This window comes from Giraffa tippelskirchi, chromosome X (genome assembly GCF_054371585.1).
Source record: "Giraffa tippelskirchi isolate mGirTip1 chromosome X, T2T-mGirTip1v1.2.pri, whole genome shotgun sequence".
Classification (NCBI taxonomy): domain Eukaryota; kingdom Metazoa; phylum Chordata; class Mammalia; order Artiodactyla; family Giraffidae; genus Giraffa; species Giraffa tippelskirchi.
The window spans coordinates 26,549,373-26,561,735 of record NC_137289.1 but is presented as its reverse complement, the minus strand read 5'-3'; the positions used below and the strand labels follow the sequence as shown (position 1 = coordinate 26,561,735).

General features: G+C 35.1%; 1 long non-coding RNA gene across 1 annotated transcript in view; it reads right to left on the bottom strand.

The window, feature by feature from the left end:
- Positions 1-295: 295 nt before the first annotated feature.
- The window catches only part of LOC145535868 (uncharacterized), a 202,960-nt gene continuing 190,892 nt past the window's right edge, over positions 296-12,363 (bottom strand). The window contains exon 7 of the long non-coding RNA XR_014075521.1: positions 296-1,406. This is a non-coding gene — a long non-coding RNA (uncharacterized LOC145535868). The remainder of the gene's footprint in view (positions 1,407-12,363) is intronic.

Sequence of the window (12,363 nt, the reverse complement as noted above, 5' to 3'; positions counted from 1 at the left end):
TAGAGAGTTGAAATTTTCAAGCCCACTTGTTAACCTCCAGAGTGGGAAGACACAATGAGTCACCAATGGTCAATAATTGAATAAATCATACTTACATAATGAAGCCTCAAAAAAAAACCCTAATTGAAGAGGTTCAAAGCAATTTCTTGTTGATGAACACATGCTCAGAGGGTGGCATGCCCAGAGAGGCTGCCTATACTTATAATGGACAAAATAGACTATAAGTCAAAAACTGTTTCTAGAGACAAAGATGGTAATTATGTAATTATAAAAGAATCAAATTGAGAGAAAGATATAACCATTATAAATATATGTGAATCCAACATCAGAACATCTAAGTATATAAAGCAAATATTAATGAATCCAAAGAAAAAATCGACACTAATTTAATATTAGAGTCAATGCCCCATTTTTAGCAATGTAGAGAACTTCCAAACAGAAAATTAATAAAGAAACAACAGACTTGAACAATACTACAAAACAAATGAACCTAACAGATATATTCAGAACTCTCCACTCTACAGGAGAATACACATTTTTCTCAAATGCATGCAGAATATTTTCCAGGATAAACTACATATTAGGTCACAAAAATAGTATTAACAAATTTAAGATGATCAAAATAATTCCAAATATTTTTCCAATCACAACGGAATGAAACTAGAAATTAAAAAAAATAAGAAAATGAGGACATTCATAAAAATATCAATGCTTAACAAAACACCCTTCAACAACAATTGGATGAAAGAGGAAATCAATAGGGAATTTACAAACTATCTTGAGACAAGTGAAAACAAAAACACAGCATAGTAAAGTTAATGGGTTCCCCCAAAAGAAGTATAAGAGGAAAGTCTATAGAAGTAAATGGCTACATTATAAAATAAAAAGACAGCAAATAAGCAACCTAAATTTACACCGAATAGAAAAAGAACAAACTGTGACCAAATTTAACAGAAGAAACAAAATAATAAAGATTATAACAAAAATAAACCAGAGAATTTTTTAAAATAGAAAAGGTATCAACATAAAAAAGAGTTGGCTTTTTGAAAATACAAACAAAATTGAAAAATCTTGCAAAAAATAAAACTACCATATGACCCAGTAATTTCATTTCTGAGTACTTTTCCAAAAGAATTGAAATCAGGATTTCAAAGAGATGTTTGCATTTCCACATTCATTGCATATGTTAGTCACAATAGCCAAGAAGTGTGTCTTAGCTCAGGCTACTATAGTAAAATATCATAAACTGGGTTTCTTATAAGCCACAGTAAGAAAGTTCTGAAGTTCTGGATTCCAAATTCTCACAGTTCTGGAGGCTAGAATTCGAAGATCATCAGAGGGCCAGCATGGTTGATTTATGATGAAAGCCTCTTCCAGGTTGTAGATTGCAGACTCTTCCTTGTATCCTCACATGGCAGAAAACAGAGAAAAGAAGCAAGTAAGGTTATATATAACCTCATGACCTAATCTAATCTTAATTACTTCTCAAAGGTCCTTCCTCCTAATACCATCACTTTGGGGGATAGACTTTCAACATATAAATTTGTGAGGAAATCAAACTTCAGTACATAACAACATAGAAAAACTACCTAAACATCCATTGAGGAAAGAATGGAAAAAGAAAATCTGGTGTAGATATAAGATGAACTTATTATTTAGCTATTCAGAAGACAGAAATACTGTCACATGCTACAGTATTAAGGACATCATACTAAGTGAAATAAACCAATCACAGAAAGACAAATATGGTGTGATTATATTTGTGTGTGTGCTCAGCCACTCAGTTGTGTCTGACTCTCTGCAGCTCCACCAGGCTCCTCTGCCCATGGAATTTTCCAGACAAGAATACTGGAGTGGATTGCCATTTCCTATTCCAGGGAATCTTCCCAACCCAGGGATCAGACCCACATCTCCTGTCTCCTGAATTGGCAGGCAGATTATTTACCACTAGTGCCACCTGGGAAGTCAATGTGATTATATCTACATGAGGTATTTAAATTAACCAAAATCACTGAAACAGGAAATAGGATGGTGGTCATCAACAGCTGGAAACAGGAGGCAATGTGGAGTGTTTCCAATGAGTATAGAATTTCAACCATGCAACATAAAGAAGTTCTAGCTATCTGCTGCACAACATTGTTTTTATAGTTAGCAATACTACACTGTACCTTAAAAAAGCTTGTTGAAGTTAGATTTCATGTTAAATATTTTTAACACAATAATAAAAGCTTATATCCATCAAAGACATGTAAGAAAGAAAAGAAAACAATTAATTTACGGTGTGTGTTTATTTGCTCAGTCATGTCTGACTCTGTGACCCTGTGAACTGTAGCTTATTAGGCTCTTCAGTCTATGGAATTCTCCAGGCAAGAATACTGGAGTGGGTAGCCATTTCCTTCTCCAGGGGATCTTCCCAACCCAGGGATCAAACCTGGGTCTCCTGCATGCAAGCATTACCATCTGAGCCAGCAGGGAAGCCCTTAATTTACAGTAGCATCAAAAATAATAAATATTTTGGGATAAATTTAACCAGGGTGGTTATATTCAGCTATAGAAGGTAATGAAGTACTGTTACATGCTACACACATACATGGATGAACCTTGAACATTATGCTAAGTGAATGAAGTCAGACACAAGTAGCCATATATTGCACTACTCTGTTTATTTGAAATATACAGACCAGGCAAATTCACAGATTATTCGCTGCTAGCAGCTGAGGTGGGAGGAATGGAGAGAGTATCAATGAGTTTCCTTTTGTTGGGTGATGAAAATATTCTAGAACTAGGTAGTGGTGATGATAGCACAACATCGTGACTATATAAAAAGCCACTGACTTTTATGCTCTAAAATAATTAAATGGTAAACTTTATGAGCTCATTTTACCACAATAAAAAATTGGAAAAAGGCAGTATAATATTGATGCATAGTGCAACATGGTCAAACCTTGATAACATTACGTAAAATAAAAGTCAGACACAGAATGCCATTTATTGTATCATTCATTTATTTGAAATGTCCATCATAGACAATTCCATAAAAATATGCTGTAGATCACTAGTAGCTAGACCCTGGTAGAAATGAGAAATGATTGCTGATGAGTATGAAGTTTCTTTTAGGGGTGATAAATATACTCTGTAAATAGACAGTGGTGATGGATGCACAAATCTGTGAATGTACTAAAGCTATCAAAATGTGCATCTTAACACACTCTTTTGGGAATGATTTTGACTATGTTGTGTTATCAGGTAGCATAACATAGGGCTTAAGTTCACAGGCTTTGGAACCAAACAGACTTTAGTTTGAGCCTGGCCTCCAAAACTTAAAAGGAATTTGACTTTGAATAATTTGTTTTCCATGTCTAAGCTATTTTTTACTATGTAAAAAATAAATAAATAAATAAATTACTATAATCCATATCTAGGTTGTTTCAAGAGTTAGTGATACAACCCATTTAAAGCGTTTAAAACAGAGCCTGGAGTACTTAGAGTTCATGGAAATGGCAGTTATCTTTGCTTTTGTTATAATCATCTTTATTATTATTCCATGCTTCTACATAAGTAAATTCCTAGCTGGAAATACATATCACTGGTTAAAAAAATTATGTATAGATGGTAGGATTATGGATAATCAGTATTTCCTTCAGTTTTATTTTATAAATATTCTACAATGAACATTTTAATTGGATAATATAACTAGAATAAACTTTATTATTATTGAAAAGTAGAAAGGCTTCACTTTTGAAAAAGAAGCAGCACTGTTGTGAACCCCAGAAAATTTTGTCCTATGATCTACTGTGAGGTATTTGCTTAGTTTGTTGGGTATGGTTTCTATTTGGGGGAAATAACCATGGGGATGAACATCTCAGATGTGGCATTATGATTTGCAAGTGGCCCAAAAAATGGTACTGTGGCTGACTGTATGGCCAATCAGAAGTAACAAGACCTGAAGCTACTGCATCAGACACCTTTCCAGATTATTGACTATAGTTATGTGATGGAAAATGTGGCAGAGAGTGGTCTCAGACCTGAAGATTTAGTGGTCCACTGATGTTGTTGATTGGTTGAGTGACCTTTTAATTGTAACCTAAGTATCCTGGAGTATTTGTTTATGGAAGGTTTTGAGGGAGTGCAGTCTTTCACATACATCCTTATAGCAGTGTCTACTTTATAGCACTGCACCACTGGTCGATTTCTGGCTTTCTTTGGAAGATATTGTAAATCTTGCCTTGTAAAATTATTGATCCACAGAATTCCAGTTTGATGAGAAAAAAAAATCTCTAGCATCTGTCACTTTATATATTCTGTTTTTTTTTTTATGACTGGAAGTCGTGCAGTATTTGTAGAAGAAAGGTGTAAATACATTTAATTTTATGGTTCATAGGATAGTACCATCATCGCAAAGATGGAGTAATTCTTGTATAATATCTGAAAAACAATATGAAGCTTTCTGTTTTTCACCAAGTATATCATGTGTATTTTATTTTTCCTGTTGTATATCTTTCCTTTTGTCTTAAAAGTCTTTAGCTGACAAATCAATCTACAGAAACATTTTGGATTATTCTTCTATTGTTTGAGTGAAAAAATATATTTGAAAGTTGCTTAAGAGTTTTATTTATTAAGAGCTTTTAAATTGAAATATTTACTTCTAACCTAGGCAGGAAAATCATGTAGATTTCTACAAGCCTAGTTCTGCTCTAACACTAAAGGAAAATTTCTTTCCCCCATAAAAAGGGTAAGAAAAATCTCCCTTTTTCTAACTTCCACTCTTTACATTAATGCTTTCTTTCAGTCTCTCCAATATTGCTGATCAGAACACTTACTCCTAAACACAGAGACTAGGTCATGAGTAGGTCAGTGATCAAGATAGTGCCAATCTAGACCTAACGATAGTGATTGGCTCAGGGCATTAGGCACAAGTTACTCTGAAAGTAAATCCTGTGCCTTCTTTAGATACTTGCCAAGAAGATAAAAGTTGCAGTTGGCCATTGCAAGGAGATGGCTTACACTGGAGTAAAGCAGCACCAGAAATGGGATCCCAATGAGATTGTTTTAGTCCCTGATAATACCTCTTTGTGGAGATGATAATCCCCAACTCTTTTGATTTTCCTTAAAAACCAAGGTTAGATTTTCTGTCATTTTCTACAGAAGTAATATTTATTGAATCAGAGTGCAAAATGAGAAAGGGTCAAAAAGAAAGGAATGACTGGAAAGTTGTCCCTAAGAAAGTGCCATTTACATTTAAATGGCATACTAAAGGATATATTTGTTTCATGTGATAGCAAACAGTGGGAAAGAGTTTCCTGCATAAGTAATAGCTGTGTAACAAGCATGAAGGTATGACTGTGCTTGGTGTGTTCAGGGAATGGAAAGTCAACACCATATCAAAAAAAAAATAAGTTAATAAAAGACGGAAGTACCTCCATAGTCTTAAATTCGTGACAGAATTTAATAAACAAACAGAGTCCTGAGTATACAAATTAATACTTTTATCAAAATATCAAATGACGGGAGATGGATAAATATTTCAATATTCAAGTTTACATTCCCCTCCCCCCATTTAAGGCATTAGGGCAAAAAACACAGTTTTATTTTTTAATCCCTTAAAAGACAAACTTTATGATATCTAAATTCCAACTATGGAATCTGATACAGGGTGATAATGGCTTTACACACAATTTTCAGAAAATGGAAATTCACTTTCTGTAAGATACAAATCAACTATTAGGTTAATAAGAAAGATCAGTAGAATGTGATTTCTCTGCAAACTCAAAAGGAATAGATAATTTAAGGAAGTCTATGATATGAAACTTGTATTTTATTTTTCTGACTCTAACAATAATAAAAGCTCTTTTTAGAAATTTGGAAAATATGGAACAATTATGAAGATAAAAATTAAAGGAACATAGTCCTATGATGCTAAAAGAACTACTGTTATATTTCTTTCCATTATTATTTTTCATAAAAATTTTTATTAGGAACTACTATTGTGTTTTATACAATTGGGTTATAATTTTTTATTCTGCTTTCTATACTTTAAATGAATTTACAAACTTTCATCACACTGTTACTTTTAAAATATATATAATAGCTTACTTGATGAATGTGGTATAATATCCAGTTATTGTTGGTAATTTGGGTGATTTTCAGTTTTTCACCCTTAAACATATAAATATTCAATCAGTTTTTTGGACCAATAAAGTTGATGGCATCTCTTTCTCCTCAAAATAGATTCCTTCCTCCACTCAAAACTAGAGAGGAGAATTTGGTCAAAAAGAATGATTTTTTTAAAATATTTTAAGCAAGCTGTCAAAGTATCCTAAAAATATTACCAGTTTGTACTTTCATTAGCAAATTAAGACAGTGTTTATCTCATTACACTTCTAAATATTACTTATGATAATTAGAAAGAAGGTTTTTAAATTTTATTAATGGCAACATGTCTCTTATTGCTATTTAAATTAGAAGTCCTTAATTTATTAGTGAGGCCAAACATTTTCAATTTGCTAGTCTTTCTGTGTTTCTTAGTCTGTGAATAATTTAGAGCTTTCATTGATCTTTATATCATATTTTTACTTTGTGTGAATGTTTTTCTCAAATAGTCATTTTTCTTTTAATGTAATGTCTCTGACCAGCAGAGCTTAACATTTTGCATGTTTACATATAAAACATTTACTTTTATTGTCCTTTGTGACATATTTGTTTTTAATCTAGAAAATTTCCACTGAACCCATTATCTGAGATATGATAAATATTTTACCTCCTTTTCTCTGCTAGCTATTTCTATATTTTCTTATATTTTTATAGTTAGTTCCTCAAACACTTATAGTTAATTTAGAAATAAAGATATACTTTGTTTTCTTTTGGTAACTGGACAATTATTTCATAACCATTTGTTAGGTAGGCCTTTCTTTTCTCAGTAATTTATGATACTTTCTTTACCATATTATAAATTGATAAGAATATTATAGCCTTTTTCAAAGTTATTGCTTTCAATAACAATTTTTAATTATATCAAGACAAACTGATCAGTGTGGGAAAATAAATTAGATTCAGGCATAAAGAAAAATTCCATTCATAATCCCACAAATCTTCATTTAGTCTTCATTGGAATATATTCATGTTTGTTCAGTTTAGTTCAATTGCTCAGTTGTGTCCGCTACTTTGTACCCCCATGTACTGCAGTATACCAGGATTCCCTGTTCATTGCGAGTTCCTGGAACTTCTTCAAACTCATGTCCGTCTAGTTGGTGATGCCATCCAAACATCTCATCCTCTGTCTTCCCCTTCTCCTCCTGCCTTCAATCTTTCCCAGTACCACAGTCTTTTCCAATGAGTCCGTCCTTCGCATCAGATGGCCAAAGTATTGGAGCTTCAGCTTCAACATCAGTCTTTCCAATGAATATTCAGGACTGATTTCCTTTAAGATTGACTGGTTGAATCTCCCTGCTGTCCAAGGGACTCTCAAGAGTCTTCTCCAACACCACAGTTCAAAAGTATCAATTCTTCGGTGTTCAGCTTTCTTTATAGTCCAACTCTTACATCCATGCATGACTACAAGCTTTGATTAGATGGACTCCTGTTGGCCAAATAATGCCTTCACTTTGTAATATGCCATCTAGGTTTCTCATAGCTTTCCTTCCAAGGAGCAAGCATCTTTTGATTTCATGGTTGCAGTCACCATCTGCAGTGATTTTGGAGCCCAAAAAAATAAAGTCTGTCACTGTTTCCAATGTTTCCCCATCTATTTGCTATGAAGTGATGGAACCAGATGCCATGATCTTAGTTTTCTGAATGTTGAGTTTTAAGCCAACTTTTTCACACTCCTCTTTCACTTTCATCAAGAGGATCTTTAGTTCCTGTTAACTTTCTGCCATAAGGGTGGAGTCATCTGCATATCTGAGGTTATTGATATTTCTCCTGGAAATCTTGGTTCCAGCTTGTGTTTCATTCAGCCCGGCATTTCACATGATGTACTCTGCAGAATAGATGTTTTTCTGGGATTCTCTTCCTTTTTCTATGATCCAACGGATGTCGGCAAATTGATCTCTGTTTCATCTACCTTTTCTAAATCCAGCTTGAACATCTGGAAGTTCAGGTTCACATACTGTTGAAGCTTCACTTGGAGAATTTTGGGCATTCCTTTGCTAGTGTGTGAGATGAGTGCAGTTGTGCAGTAATTTGAACATTCTTTGGTAATGCCTTTCTTTGGGATTGGAATAAAAACTGATCTTTTCCAGTCCTGTGGCCACTGCTGAGTTTTCCATTTTTGCTGACATATATTGTGCAGCACTTTTACAGCATCAACTTTTAAACTTGAAATAGCTCAGCTGGAGTTTCATCACCTCTACTAGCTTTGTTCGTAGTGATGCTTCCTAAGGCCCACTTGACTTCACACTCTAGGATATCTGGCTCGAGATGAGTGATCACACCATTGCAGTTATCTGGGACATGAAGATCTTTTTTGTATAGTTCTTCTGTGTATTCTTGCCACCTCTTCTTAATCTCTTCTGCTTCCGTTAGGTCCATACCATTTCTGTCCTTTATTGTGCCCATCTTTGCATGAAATGTTCCCTTGGTAACTCTAATTTTCTTGAAGAGATCTCTAGTCTTTCCCATTCTGTTGTTTTCCTCTATTTCTTTGCATTGATCACTGAGGAAGGCTTTCTTATGTTTCCTTGCTAATCTTTTTGGAATTCTACATTCAGATGAGAATATCTTTCCTTTTTTCCTTTGCCTTTAGCTTCTCTTCTTTTCACAGCTATTTGTAAGGCTTCCTCAGATGGCCATTTTGCCTTTTTGCATTTCTTTTTCTTGGGAATGGTCTTGGTCACTGCCTCCTGTACAACGTCATGAACCTCTGTCCATAGTTCTTCAGGCACTCTGTCTATCAGATCTAATCCCTTGAATCTAATTGTCACTTCCACTGTATAACCATAAGGCATTTGATTTAGGTCATACCTGAATGGTCTCAACATTCAGAAAACTAAGATCATGGCATGCGGTCCCATCACTTCATTGCAGATAGATGGGCAAACAGTGGAAACAGTGGTTGACTTTATTTTTCTGGGCTCCAAAATCACTGCAGATGCTGATTGCAGCCATGAAATTAAAAGATGCTTACTCCTTGGAAGGAAAGCTATGACCAACCTAGACAGCACATTAAAAAGCAGAGACATTACTTTGCCAACAAAGGTCCATGGAGTCAAGGCTATGGTTTTTCCAGTGGTCATGTATGGATGTGAGAGTTGGACTATAAGGAAAGCTGAGCACCGAAGAACTGATGCTTTAGAACTGTGATGTTGGAGAAGACTCTTGAGAGTCCCTTGGACTGCAAGGAGATCCAACCAGTCCATCCTAAAGGAGATCAGTCCTGGGTGTTCATTGGAAGGACTGATGCTGAAGTTGAAGCTCCAGTACTTTGGCCACCTCATGCGAAGAGCTGACTCATTGGAAAAGATCCTGATGCTGGGAAAAATTGAAGGCAGGAGGAGCAGGGGACGACAGAGGATGAGATGGTTGGATGGCATCACTGACTCGATGCACATGGGTTTGGGTTGACTCTGGGAGTTGGTGATGGACAGGGAGGCCTGGCATGCTGCGGATCATGGGGTCGCAAAGTGTTGGACATGACTGAGCGACTGAACTGAACTGACTGACTGAATGAATGGTCTAGTGGTTTTCCCTACTTTCTTCAATTTAAGTTTGAATTTGGCAATACGGAGTTCAAGATCCTAGCCACAGTCAGCTCCTAGTCTTGTTTTTGCTGACTGTATAGAGCTTCTCCATCTTTGGCTGCAAAAAGTATAATCAATCTAATTTTGGTATTGACCATCTGGTGATGTCCATGTGTAAGAGCTGTCTCTCATGTTGTTGGAAGAGGGTGTTTGCTACAACCAGTGTGTTCTCTTTGCCAAACTCTGTTAGCCTTTGCCCTGCTTCATTTTGTACTCCACGTATTTGTACTCCAGTTATTTCTTTACTTCCTACTTTTGCATTCTAGTCCTCTATTATGAAAAGGACATTTCTTTTGGTGTTAGTTCTAGAAGGTCTTGTAGGTCATCATGTATCTGTCCACCTTCAGCTTCTTCAGCATTACTGGTCGAGGCATAGACTTGGATTACTGTGATATTGAATGGTTTGCCTTGGAAAAAAACAGAGATCATTCTGTTGTTTTTTAGATTGCACCCAAGTATTGCATTTTGGACTCTTATTGACTATGAAGGCTACCCCATTTCTTCTAAGGGATTCCTGCCACAGTAGTAGATATAATGGTCATCTGAGTTAAAGTCACCCATTGCACCCAAGTATTGCATTTTGGACTCTTATTGACTATGAAGGCTACCCCATTTCTTCTAAGGGATTCCTGCCACAGTAGTAGATATAATGGTCATCTGAGTTAAAGTCACCCATTGCAGTCCATTTTACTTCACTGATTCCTAAAATGTCGGTGTTCATTCTTGCCATCTCCTATTTGACCACTTCTATTTTACTTTGATTCATGGACCTAAAATTCCAGATTCCTGTGCAATATTGTCCTCTACATCATCAGACTTTACTATCAGCAGTCACATCCACAACTGGGCATTGTTTTTTCTTTGGCTTTGTCTTTTCGTTCTTTCTGGAGCTATTTCTCCACTCTTCTCCAGTAGCATATTGGGCACCTACCAACCTGGGGAGTTCATCTTCAGTGTCACATCTTTTTGCCTTTTCATACTGTTCATGGGGTTCTGAAGGCAAGAATACTGAAGTGGTTTGCCATTCGCTTTTCCAGTGGACCACGTATTTTGTCAGAACTCTCCACCATGACCTGTCCCTCTTGGGTGGCTCTGCATGGCATGGCTCATAGTTTCATTGAGTTAGATAGGTTGTAGTTCATGTGATCAGTGTGGTTAGTTTTCTGTGATTGTGACTTTCATTTTGTCTGGATAAGGATAAGAGGCTTATGGAAACTTCCTAATGGGAGAGACTGTCTTTGGGGGAGACTGGGTCCTGTTCTGATGGGAGGGGCCATACTCAGTAAGTCTTTAATCCATTTTTCTGTTGATGGGTGGGGCTGTGTTCCTTCCCTTTTGTTTGGCCTGAGACCAAACTGTTGGCCAAACTATTGACTCCTTGACACTCACAGGCAAGTTTGACTCAGTCTCTTGGGGGCGCACTGCTTTGTTCTCCTGGGTCCTGGTGCATGCAAGGTTTTGTTTGTGCCCTCCAAGAGTCTGCTTCCCCAGTCCTGTGGAAGCTCCGTAATCAAGTCCCACTGGCCTCCAAAGTCAAATATTCATGTATGTATATTCATGTAAGTATGTATATGCATGTGTATATATGTGTTTGCATATGTACACATGCGCATAATTTTTTAATTTATATAAAATTCACATGAAACAAGCCATATTGTATTGTACTATAAAATCCTGCTTTTAAAATTGTGTCAGGTTTTCTCATATCATGAAATTCAAAGTCACAAGTAGAAACAACTCCATAGCATTCCATCATAGAGTTGCAGCATGACTTATTCACTTATTCCTATAATTATGGTTATGTTTATAACATTAAATATTATTTAAAAACATTTTTAAGTAGCATAGCAGCTCAGTTTTTTTTACTATATTTTATTTACTGATTTATGTAATTTTTATGTCTAGTTTGTTAAGTAAGGAGTCAAGTTTTTGCTAACATGAGTGAACCTGCACAAAAAAAATTTTCTTATAAGAGATTGTTGATGGAATCCTGACTATATCTTTAGTATAATTCTGCAAATGTACAATTACTAGGCCAAAATATAAGCACTCTTGATTAGTTATTCTGTTTTAATGCTCTATTTATTGAATCTGTGCCTATCTTAACATAATACCACAGTAATATATATAAAAAATACATATTACATATACTTTACTTATTAGGGCAAATTCCTTTTTAATACTCTTCTTTGTGAAGTTTTCTTAGATTTTCTTCCTTTTTTCCTTATAGAAGAATTTGATAATCATTCATCACATTAAAATATGTAATTGAAATTGTCATTGGAATAGCTTTAAATTTATAATTTAATTTGTGAAGAAATAACACAATTATGTTTCTTTCTATCCAAATATATGATCTTCTTTGATTTATTCAAGTTTTATTTTATGTCACTCAGCAATGTTTAATTATTTTTCTTTTTATGTAGATCCCCCACATTTCTTTTTAAAGGATTGTTCTTAGGTATTTTATACTTTTTTTGTTTCTTAGTTTAAATACTCTTTTCTTTCTTTAAATGCTCTGTTTTCCATGTGATTGTGTCTGGTATACTAGAATTCTAATCTAATTTTCCTATTGTGTGAATTCTTTGACCTCTCTTGTTAGTACTAATTAGTTTTCTAGGTAGTGATA